We start from the raw sequence: 7661 nt of genomic DNA on the forward strand, positions 1-7661 counted from the left end.
AAACAGTGACTCAAAGTCATCGTGGCCACCACTGGAGTGGGTGCTCGTGGGGTCAGGTTATAAATACACTCCTGGAACAGATCTGACTCATGTGGATCTACAGCGTTCACGGAGCCACTCTGGGGATGTTTCCCCAGTCCTTAAATGCATAGTGATAATGGATATACCTGGCAGCTGGCAGATCCCTTGCATTGGTTCCTTGGATTATGGGGTACAAGGTATCCTAGTGGGAAAGGCTGAGTGGAAGCCTCTGAAACTTCTCCACCCCACCCCCAGTTAAGATGGAAAGGGAAATGGCAGAGATTAGTGCCACCTTTAAGGTCCTACAGAATGCAGGGGTGGTGGTCCCCATCATTTTATCATTTGATTCACCAGCAGGAGCCTACATAAATGAGACGGATCTTGGAGGATGAGGGTGGACTACCACAGTCAGACCAGGTAGTAGCCCTGATTGCAGCTGCTGTGATCCTGCTAGAGCAGATAAAGATGGCTCCGGGTATATAGTGTGTGCTCACTGACGACACCAGGAAGGAGGGCCAGGCAATTCACATTCTCATGGAGGTGGAAAAGCAGACACATTTATGGTCTTTCACCAGGGTTAGTTAACTCTTTTATCCTCTATCATCATAGAGTCCCAAAGGTCTAGAACTGCCTAGACAATCTGTAGAACATCTCATTGGTCTGTGGAATTGATGACATCAAGTCAATAAACCTGGCTAAACAAGAAGTTGCAAGGATGTTGAAGGCCTTGGTAAGACATGTGCTCCAGGGAATGGGAGATCAGCCTACAAAGATTTAGGGAGCCGCCTCTTCAGTGATGCTTTTAGGGGTTGGTGTTCTGGGGCATGCTAGGACATCCCTTCCAAAGTAAAGGGCAAATTATTACATCTTAAATCTTCCACCAGTAAGAAGGAAGTATAACACCTAGTGGGTCCATTTGGGTTCTGGAGGCAGTATATGCCACACTTGGGAAAACTGTTCCAAACCATGTATCAAGTGACATGGAAGACCCCTAACCTTGTGGGAAAGATTCCTGTAGCAGGTCCAGGTTGCTGTGCAAGCAGCCCTGCTGTGTGAGCCACAAGGCTGGGTCGACTCCATGGTATCACAGGTATCTGTGATGGGAAAAGAAGCTATGTGGAGTTTATGGTAAGCTCCAAAAGGAAAATTACTGCATAGGCCCCTAGGGTTCTGGAACAAGGCCATGCTACCTGCAGTGGAGAATTGTAGCTCTTAACATGCTACTGGGCATTGGAACAGATGGAGCCTTGACCATGAGACATCAAGTGACCATGAAGCCAAACGTGTTCAGCATAAACGGGATTCATCCCGAGCCACCAAGTCATAAGACTGGTGTAATGTGGAGGTGGTACATCTGGGATCAGGCATGATGGAGCCAGATGACTCCAGGAAGCTGCCCATGAAAGAGGCCCAAACCCCCAGGTCGTGTCTATCACTGTTTTTCAGCTCGCACCTGAGCCTTCATGGGTGGAGTACCTTAAGGCTAGCTGCTGGAGTAGAAAAAAAGTCAAGTTCTGTTCGTGGATATGTTGACTTGATATATAGGTAAAAGCTGGAAATGAACTGCTGCTATGCTACAGTCCTACTCAGGGGTGGCCCTGAAAACCAGCAGAAAGGGGAAATCCTCCCAGTGGGCAGAGCCCCAAGCTGTATACCTAATCATCAGTTTTGTATATAAAGAGAAATCCCTGAGGTAGAACACATATGGGCTCATGGGACGCAATGAATAACTGAGCTCTTGGTCACAGTCTTGGAAGGAGAAAGATGAGAAGTGATGAGAAGGTCCAGGCAAGAGGCACATGGATGAAACTATGGGAGTGGTCACGTGGTGTGAAGATCTTTGTATTACATGTTACCATCCACGAGAGAGCATCCACCCTGGAAGAGGCACCATGTGGACAGAATGGCTCTGATGCCATGATGCCAACCCGCCTCTGCCATTTGGCCACCCTCATGCTGGCACAAATGGATGTCCTGGGGCCAGAATAGAGGCTACACATGATCCCAACAGCAAGGGCTCCTGACTCATCAAAGCTGGCCTAGATACTGCCATTGTCCAATGTCTATGCTGCCAGCAACATAGACTAATGCTGATACCCCAATATGGCGCTGTCCTTCAAGGAGATCAACTGGCCACTTGCTGGTAAATTGATTACTTTGACCCCCTTTCACTCTGGAAGGGGAATTGATTCATTTTGATTTGAACTGACATAAATTCTGGGTATAGGTTTACCTTTCCTGCCTTGCAGGGCCTCAGCCTGCACCAAGTCTGATGGCTTATGCAGTATTTGACCCACCAACTCTGGATCCCATATAACATCAAATCACATGATTCAGGAGAATCACTTTAAGACACAGGAGGTATGGCAGTGGGCATAAGAGCACAGGATCTTTTAGGTCCATCACAAACTGTACCCCCAGACACTGCCACCTGATAGAGTGATGGAACAGCCTTTGAGTGTACTGCTGGGGCACCAGTTTGGAGATGATGTCTATGAGTATGGGATATCATTCTCCAGGATGCATAATGGACTCTAAATCAATGACCACTTTATGGTGTTACATTTCCAGGAGACAGAATGAATGGGTATGGGTAACGAGAGGTAGAAACAGGAGGGTGTCTGTTTACCATCACTGCCAGAGACCCACTGGGGGAATCTGTGCTTCCTGTCTCCACAACACTAGGCTGTGTGGGTCTTGAAGTCCTGGTTTTCAGAGGAGGAATGTTTTCACGAGGAGACACAGTAAGAGTCTCGTTAAACTTTAGGGTATGGTGTCACCCAGTCTCTTTGAGCTGCTTATTTATATTGAGAGACCAGTAGGCAAGGGGAAAAGTCACTAACGTAGTAGGGTTAAGGGACCTTGACTGTCAGGCAGAAGTAAGGTTATTGCTACACACACAAAGAAAAGGGCAGAGAAGAATATGCTTGGTACCAAGGCACGAGGGAGTCTCTTTTTCTTTCCTGCCCAAATTTGATGGTAAACTGAGAAACACAGTAACCTGTGAAGTAAGTCCCATTTACACAGAGAGGTCTGAGAAGAGTATGGCAACCAGGGATTCAGACCCCTCAGGGATCAGGATCTGGGTCATGACACCAGATGAGCCACAGAAACCAGCATAGGTGCCAGGTGCCTAGTGAAGGGACTCCAGAACAGGTAGCAGAGGAGGGAGATTATGAGTATCTCCTGCAGTAGTGGTGTCTACAGTTTGTCCCACTAACTCCCCTTTTATACGTTTCCCTGGGAAAAGAGACAACCAGAATACTGGAGACAGAATAAGCTGCTCCAAGAACTTATATAAAATAGGTGAAGCCATGCACTGCCAGGGGTGGACTGTAGTGGACACTGTGAGATGGTGCCCAAGCTTCACACAGCTGCCAGGATCTCACTCCCACAGCTGCCAGGAGTGTTGTTTACTGATGGTCCCCAGCCAAGTCCCTCCCTCTTAGAATCTGTTTCCTGGTGAACCTATCCTGTAACAGCTTGGTTTTGAAATCCCTGGTGTCTGTTTCCTTGTCATGTTCTAGGATACCAGTATCCCTCTTGACAAATGCCTCCCCAAATAGAAATAGAGCTCTGATTTTTCAGGGTAGAATAGGAGACTCTCACCTCCCTTACTATAGACTCTATACATTTATTAATGTGACCCAAGTTAGCAAAAACTCTTGCAGCCACACCACACTGTTGACTTTTCTAAACTCACTCTTGGTTAAAGCTCCACATATTTTCGAAGCCTTGCTGCTGTTAAATGTTGTGTCCCTTATCAAGCATGTGCAGTCAGCATTGGGGGATCAAGCACAGGACTTAGATTCTTCTGTTCAGTTCCATCTGGTTGACTACCACTTATCAGTCCTACCTGTGGAAAGATTTTTGGATCAGACTTTCATTCGATTCATTTATCTTTCCTTTCAAATTCATGTCAGACTCAAATTTGATAAGCTGGCTTTCCATGTCCTTATTCCGGTCATTAATGGAAATGTTCACAGGCTCTCCCAGGCCTTCGCAGGTGTTGGCTATGTCCTTGCTGCAGTGGGACAGACAGCTCAGTCATGCCGGGAGACCACACATCTGTTCTCTTCTCTGCTGTGGGTCTTTGTAGGAGTTTATTATTACTGTTGTTGACATGTGTTGGCCCTTTTCTCTGTGACACCATCCTAAGCACCCTCCCTCATCCTCCCACCTAATCCTCACAGCAGCCCTGTGACGTAGCCACTGTTATTAACCTTCTAGAGAGGCTAAGTAACTGGCCCAAGGTCACACAGCTATGAGGTGGCAAAGCCTGGATCTGCACCTTGCTACGTTGACCCCAGAGCAAGTTGTCACCCACTGTGCCATCATGCCTCTTCCAGGAAGCAAGTCCCACGGCTGGCAGTTTCCTGCTGTGGGGAGTGTGAAGAAGTGTGCAGAGGGACAGGTGACTTGGGTCAGGTGAGGGGAAGTGAGAGAGAAGCTGAGGCCTGGAGAGGTACCCGTAGCATCTCTTCTCTCTGGAGAGAAGTAAGCCTCTCGAGGGTAAGACAGCGGAGGGAGGAATGAAATTCACTTGGTTCTATGTTCTTTGGATAATAATAATCCTTGCTGAGTGTCCCCGGTGTGCTGGGTACCTGCAAAGCCATCGACCTGTACTAACTCAGTTGTCTCTCCAACACTCCTCTGAAGCATCTGTCACACCGAGAGGTTAAGGAACTTGCCCTCAGTCACAAAACTAGTTGAAGGACGCAGCCTAGATGGGAAACTGCCAGTGTCTTTGCAAGAGAATACCGGCCTCTGCCTCAGTTTACAGATGAGCCAACTGAAGCCCAGAAGAGGGACAATGACATTTCAAGTCACATTGTAATCTGTGGCAGAACCCTCGCAGCGATTCTGTAAATGCTGCAGATGGCATTGTTACTTTCCACCCTCGCTCTGTTAGAATACAAGCTCCGTGAAGGCAGGAAATATTGGCTATTTTATTTACTGATTTACTATTGTGTCCTAACTCCTAGAACAGTGCCCGGCACAGAATGGGTACTCAACCTGCTACTGCGTCACCAAAAATGAGCTTATGATCTCTAGGGTCCTAGTTGTGAACCCAACAGCCCTGTATCAATGTGTGACTTTGATCAGTGTGTGACCCACGTGCAGAGGGTCAGCCATACCAAATGTTTTGTCCAAGATCTCACCCCAGTGCGGTTAACGCTTGTGAATTGGCTGGTCCGTTGCAGGATGCGTGCCTCGCCCAGTACCGTCAGCTTTCAGCTGTTTGCTGAAATCACAGCCTGAGCGTTGCTCAGGTAGGAATGCACGGGGAAAGCCTGCACTGTTCTCTGAGCAGGTCTTGGTTGCTGCCCTGTCTCTTCTGCCACCCACACGGCACCCGGGCCGAGGCTGGGGCCCAGACAGCTGACTGTGGGCACCTTGCAGCTTCATGAAAAGAACAGCTGGCCCTTTTGCTGGGCAGGTTGTGCTGTCATTGGGATGTGTTTCTTTCTCTTTTTCTTTTTCTTTTTTTTTGACAGAGAAATAGGAACACGCTGTGCTCCTGACACAACACGAAGAATCCGTCTCCACAAGCCCTTTTTCAAGTTAGCAATAAAACATTACAAGAAATCCACCGAGGTTTTAATTATACAGGACCATCCAGCCTGTAAGGAGCGACAGTGGGGACCTGGCTCCTTTGGGGACCTCCCTGGAGAGCAGTGCAGAGGGGGGCCACTCCTAGGCCTTTGAAAGGTCTGGAATCTAAGCCACTCTGATTTCAGGACGGACTCTGAACAAATATTTACGAAAACAAAATATTTATTTTGAACTATTAGTCAATACCTAAATTCATCGGGCAAGAAGCCGTTTTCAGTGGCCAAATTGCGGTTTCCTTTGCTCTGATTCTGGGTTCAGAGGTGCTAGCCACGCCCATTATCATGTGGTCAGCTAAGAGACCATCAGTCCTTGGCGTCATGACACAATGGCAGCTGTGCTCCTGCCCAGCGTCCCAGCGGCCCCCGCACCAGGGGCTGTGCTCACCCACTCTGAGCTTTCTACTCAATTAAGGGTCCAGCAACCTGAGCAGATCGCAGACATCCTCCCTGTGATAGAAATCAGCCATGTCAGCAGGAACATCTTCCGGCTCTGTCCCGCATGTCCCTTTATTTTGCAGCTTCTGCCATGTGGCTCTTTCTCCCCCGGGATCCTGTTAGGGTGGTCCTAGTATCTCACAAAAGGCGTCCCTTGCTATATTTTATAGGTGTATACGTTTGACTTGTGGAGTATTCGAGCTGCGAGGACACCTGGAGACCACCTAGTCTTTCATCTCCTTTTATAGAGGAGGAGATGGAGGTACAGAGAGGTTCAGAGCCTTGTCCAAGATCACACAGCTTGTGGTGGCAGAGGTGGAATTCAAAGCCAAACAGGTGGGCGCCCAGCTCCTGCCCTCCACTGCTTACACTGCCTCTCCAATAACTTGTTCAAGTCATTCAGCCGGGAGAAAGCCAAATTAGAACCTCTGTTCATTTTCTAGGGCTGCCGTAACAAAACACCACAAACTGGATGGCTTAAACAACAGAAATGGATTCTCTCACAGTTCTGGAGGTTAGAAGTTCAAGATCAAGGTGTGGGCAGGGTTGGTTCCTTTTAAGGCCTGTGAAGGAGAATCAGTTCCATGCCTCTCTGCTAACTTCTGGTGGTTGGCTGGCAACTTTTGGCCTTCCTTGGAAGTCCAAAGACACATCACCCCAATTTCTGTCTTCATCTTCACACGGAGTTCTCCGTGTATCCAGGTCAGTATCTAAATTTCCCCTTTTAAAAAGGGCACCTACTATATATAAAATAGATAACTAATAAAGACCTACTGTATAGCACAGGGAAGTCTACTCAGTAGTCTGTAATGGCCTATATGGGAAAAGACTCTAAAAAAGAGTGGATATATGTATATGTATAAATGATTCACTTTGCTACACACCTGAAACTAACATAACATCGTAAATCAATGATACTCCGTTAAAAATTAAAAAAAAAAAAGACACCCAGTCATATTGGCTTAGGGGCCCACCTTACTCCAGTATGACCTCAACTTAACTAATTATGTCTGAAATGACCTTATTTCAAATAAGGTTCTGGGGGCTTAAGACTTCAACATGTAAATTTGGGGGGACACAATTCAACCCATAATGAACCGCCATCTTTTAACACTTAAGTTATCCTCTTGTTATCCAGACCAACTTTTAATTTAACAAATCATAATCAAATTGAATAAAATATGAGCTCTTAGCAGCCTGGAAGGAACTATTTCAACTTTAAATAATTGAATAATGCGACACCATGAGTCTGAACTACTGCCACATAAATTGGTTGTGCCTCGGGTCCACGCTCCCTGGAGCGACCATCTATCTGCAGTCATTTGAAGGGGATGGTTAGTCGAAGAATCCAGAAAGAGAGGAGAGGAAGGGTTTAGACCCAAGGTCCCATGTCTGACATATTATTTACTCGGAGCTTTATTTGCATTGTCCATCTCCATGAGGGCAGAACTGGAAATATTTGGTGGGCATCCGTCGTGACAGCATAGTGAGGCTCAGAGAGGCCAGGTCCCCTGCCCAGGGCTGGAGCTGGGGCTGAACCACACGGTCTTAACCACACGGCAATATTGATGCCTGGTTTATGCATTTCAG

The 7661-nt window shown here is 47.3% G+C and overlaps 1 long non-coding RNA gene across 2 annotated transcripts in view; it reads left to right on the forward strand.

The window, feature by feature from the left end:
* The window catches only part of LOC309643220, a 220438-nt gene that overhangs the window by 182094 nt on the left and 30683 nt on the right, over positions 1-7661 (forward strand). For both annotated transcript variants that reach the window (XR_014253630.1, XR_014253631.1), the window contains one exon: positions 6515-6773. This is a non-coding gene — a long non-coding RNA (uncharacterized lncRNA). The remainder of the gene's footprint in view (positions 1-6514; positions 6774-7661) is intronic.

Source organism: Balaenoptera physalus, assembly GCF_965194825.1.
Source record: "Balaenoptera physalus genome assembly, chromosome: 14".
NCBI classification, from domain to species: domain Eukaryota; kingdom Metazoa; phylum Chordata; class Mammalia; order Artiodactyla; family Balaenopteridae; genus Balaenoptera; species Balaenoptera physalus.